Here is a 4,858-nt window from a genome sequence, read left to right as displayed (position 1 = left end):
ACAGACATCCCCCGATCACAAAATCTATATATATGGATCTAACTTGAAATTCGTAAGTATGGATGAGACTAAATTTGAGTTTATACTTAGTTGACTAGGGGTAGTCATTAGATCTCTTATCCAGCCGTAGTTTTCGAGTTCTAGGAGATTAGTTAAGATGCATATAAATTGGTACGGACATCTCCGGTAAAAAAAAAAAATGTGGATCTAACTTGATATTCGTAAGTATGGATTGAGACTAGATTTTACTTGCCGAATACAAGTAAAAATAAAATTTTAACTAAATTTATAGCACTGAAATTATAAAAGATTTTGTTTCTGCTACACAAAAATATTTTTGGCATACTTATCTGTTAATGTGCTGGCAGATGTCATCCAATCCACATTATACATATACAGTAACAAAATAGCCACATATTGAATCATTATTTTATTCATACCCACACATTTGAAGCTTCAATTCATTGCTTCAGATTAATTCATGAACAAATAAGAACAAGTTACTGGAAATATACATAGCAAAAACTTAATTAACAAACCCAATAATCACTTCTTATTCTTGATTATGAATTAATTCCTGCAAACTGTTTCACTGTAAAACCCACCTTCTCAAACTTCCCTTTCTCGCTGCTCTCTCTAAATCAAATAATCCTTACAAAAAACGTCTTGTATACCTTGATCTTCTTCTCCGAAACTTCATCGGGGCTGAAATGTTTTTTCTCATCTTCAAAACACCAGAAGAACGCCAAAGAAAATCTATTAGCATTACGTTTTAGAACAACTCTATGTTCAGATGACCTGAGCCTCCATTGCTCATGCATGCATCAAATCTCCAATGTGACAACGAGAGTGTCTTCACATGGGTTTATGTCCATCCATGTACCTTCTTTAGATCTCATTGAAGCCCTCCAATCTCATCTTGATAAACTATTGTCCACACAACTCATGTCTGTGTGCATCCCTAGCCCTTCAACTTGTTTTTCTACCACATTTCCGGAGGTGAGTAGTTGATTATTCTCAAGTAACCATGGCACTTGCTAATTCAGATTCATAGAATTTCTTTGAAAATCTTTGCCTAAGCTCATTAGAACAACCTGACTATTGCTTTTGATAGCTCTGTCATCTTCCTCATATCCTTTAATGTCTCACTGCCAACAAAATCAAAACAGAATCACTCAACTATCAGAAAAATACGAGTTAAAGATGACTAAATCATGCCGTATAATTAGTATCTAAATCAATCTAAACCAATTTAAATCAAAGTGTTACTAGTTCTCATTTGCGATAAGGTAGGCGTTCCTAAGTGAGTGCCAAACCCTCAAGGTTTGTCTAGAAGATGGTTTTGTTTTGATACCAATTGTAAGAATTACAATGAGTAAATTCACGTTGAAACTGACTTGTAAAAGAAGGGCGCTCAAGTAGCCGTGAAACGCAAGTAGTATGCGGTGATAAAAAGAAGATTAGAAAACTGTATAACGTGCTTTTACCTGAAGCTGAATTTGGTTCCTTAGGAGGAGCCTCCACAGAACTCTGGGCAGAAGAGGAAAAGTCGGGTCCAGACACTCGAAAACTCTCGAAGAAAGGGGACGCAATGAAGTGTGGTGTGTAAGTTGATGGATGAAAAAGGGCCAACCTTGATTGGTTTCATAAGGGAGGTTGAAGAGATGATTTGAGAGGGAAGAAGTTTCCTGTAAAGATCTTTGGAGACTCCTGGTTGGTGATATAGAAGAAACCCCATTCTTTGCAGGCTGCGGAGAGGGCAGAGAGCTTGGAGGTGCTTAAAGGCTGAGAAATATCAAGTACAGGAAGCTCCACAGTAGTCTGTGATTCAGCCATTAATTAATTTATCAAGATATGAAAATGTTGAGGTAGTTTGTTCAGTTGGGATGTGGTGGCTTTTATAGGTAGTTGGTTACCTAAAATTTCAATTATAATCTTCAAATTTGGAATTAATTACTAGAGTGTGAAAAGAAAAGCAGGAAAGAAACAAGAATTAATTAGCAAATCAACAGAAACACATGCTTAATAAATTAATTACATATAAGTTATTATATTGAGTTTCAGAAGAGTTTACACGTTGTCAGAATACTCCGACAACCACATGAAAAGAGTTAGCAATGTAGGCTGTATCGGTTAATGTGAAAGGTCAACGGAAACAGCTGGTTGTTCTTCAGAGAAAATTATTTGATTATTTAAGTTAAGAAGGTCAACAACGGGTTGCTTAATTTGCAAGCAGATGGGCAGCAACAGGCAGGAATGATGGAGGTGTGCTGGTCGTCTGTACTTTGCTTAATTTTGTTAGAGTTTCTTTTGAGCTTAATCAGATAATTTTAATGAAGTGTTGACTATCTCTATCACCATGTCAAACAAACATCAAATTTTAATAAACTAGCCAACCGTTCTTGCTTGTTCTCAGAAGAAACAAAACCAGTGTTGTATACTTTAGGTTAGACAAAAATTCAGCTAGATGGACAAGCCTGTATACAATGAAATATTCAGAAGTTTTTGCGATATCAAATATCATTAAAGGTTTTGACCTCTAAAAATTGATAGACATGGCTACTGCAGCTAGCATTTAGTGCAATGTATATATAACTGCAGAAGCTTGAGGCTATAATGAGGAATGCTTATTTCGAAATAATTAATATAATGGATCATGCATGTTAGATCTGCATATGGTTTCTGCTAGCTCCGTACCAATTTGACATTGATATTAGTAACAGAGAACCAAGTACATCATACAAGAATTAAGATAATTGAAGAGATATCCTGCAGAATATATAAATTTAAGGCAACTGGCTATTAATTGATCATTTATGGAATAATAGTGTATATGGTTTTTTGTGGAAAGCATATGCATTTTGAGATTGACAATGGCAGAAATGAATTCAGGCGATAGCCAGGGAGGATGTAGCAACAATACAGCAATAGACATGCCATGTGATGACTTGATTAAACAAAAGGAAGAAGAAGAAGAAGATCCATTAAAGGACAATTTAATTGATTACAAAAAGAATAAACAACCTGTAGCTGCTTATATATATATATATATGTATTGTCTCTAGATGTTTACGAAGGGCAAAGTTGCATTAACAGGCAGCATTCAAGACCACAACTACAGGCAATGTATGAAGCTTCGTAATAGTATCAAGAGATATAGCAAAATGCAAGATGAAAAAATAAGAATTGTATATGTTACCATTAATGAGTTTGCTTTTATGTCTGCTGTTATCATCTAGACCTTGTTACACAAGATTGTGATCCTATATGTGCAAACGCATGAAAACAATCAGCTTCGATTTTGATGAATATTTACAATAAAGTAGGTTAACATAACGTTTGTAATAACTCATGTTTGTTTAAATAAAAAAAGAATATTTGAAATGTTAAACTTTTAAGGAAATATTAATAAACTGTAAGGTTGAATAAACTCTAACACAATTTCACCTTCTTCAAATCAAGTATAAATGTTATCTACTTGGCTGTGGCAAGATGGCAAGACTTTAGGTTACCTAAAGATTTTGTGTTCGAGTCCCATCAAATAGTCACCTATCACGTTTGTGACTTCCTGGACCCATTACTCTTGTAAAGTGTTCAATAAACCTTAAAGATTAGTCGAAGAGCGCAAGTTGACCTGGATAACCTAGTCATAAAAGTAGGATGTTCAATGGACCCTAAGGATTAGTTACCGATGATTAGTCGAGACGTGCGTAAGTTGATCGGACAACTTAGTCACAAAAGTAGGATGTTCAATGGACTCCAGATTAGTTGATGTGTGCGCAAGCTGACTCAGGACACTACAGTCACAAAAAAATAATAAATAAATAAATGATATTAAGAAATGATAAAGGGGCTTGTATGATTTTATATAGGAATTGTATTGACATTGTACCCAAAAACCCCAACAAATGATCAAATATGTCTCTTATGCTTTTTATTAATCTGAAATAATGCTACACTTCGAGCAAGGTTATTACAAGACTCAAGCGCTTCAATTTATTTAATCTTGCTCGAGTTTGTTCATTATACTCGAATTTTCTACTCCGTTTGAATTATCACAACTTTTCTTGTTTTTGTTATACCCAAAACACATTTTCGACATTTTATGTTTTTTAACAATATATCATTTTAAAAAAAAAAAAAAAAAACCACAATAATTACTACATTTTAATCTTAAATCAGAAATTTTGTTTGTTTTCACTTGTATATTGAGGATAAGGATTTTGTGTTATTTGGTGATAAAGATAGAGATAAAATAAAAAAAAAAAAATTAACATAAGAGGTCTTACTTAAAATGTTTATAAAATTTGGGTATTTTTTTATTTAACTAATAAAAAAGTTTAAATAATTATGACTCCATTTGGTTATTTAGAATAGCATTCTATGCTATTTAACATTTTTGGAAAATATGATAAGATTCTGAGAAGTTTTTGATACATTTTTTAATAGGATTTTCCGAAAATATTTATGGGCATCTTTGGCTTATTATTTATTCTCATATTCTGAAACCGATTATTTGAATAGTGTTTGGCTTATTATTCATACAATTGAATCCTGAAAAAACGATCCTGACATATATTTGACCCATAAGACTTTTCGCAGCTTTTTTTTTCTCTTTCTCATTTTTTTTTTTCATTTTCTCATCTGCTTCACTGCATCATGTATTTGACCGTTAAGACTTTTTGCAGCTTTTTTTTTCTCTCTCATTTTTATTTTTATTTTCTCATCTTGAGTCAACCGCAGCAAGGAATTATAGACAATTTAACGATTATACGGGATAACATAATGAATGCACTATGGGCAGTACAATGGACCATGTCGTAGTTGTTAATGGAGTATACGTGTAAGAATGATTGTA

The 4,858-nt window shown here is 33.2% G+C and overlaps 1 pseudogene; it reads right to left on the bottom strand.

Annotated features, from left to right (window-relative positions):
* Positions 1 to 563: 563 nt before the first annotated feature.
* LOC116146222 lies at positions 564 to 1,836 on the bottom strand (annotated as a pseudogene).
* Positions 1,837 to 4,858: the final 3,022 nt, after the last annotated feature.

This window comes from Pistacia vera, unplaced genomic scaffold (genome assembly GCF_008641045.1).
Source record: "Pistacia vera cultivar Batoury unplaced genomic scaffold, PisVer_v2 Contig474, whole genome shotgun sequence".
Lineage (NCBI taxonomy): Eukaryota > Viridiplantae > Streptophyta > Magnoliopsida > Sapindales > Anacardiaceae > Pistacia > Pistacia vera.
This window is presented reverse-complemented; position numbering and strand designations above follow the sequence as displayed.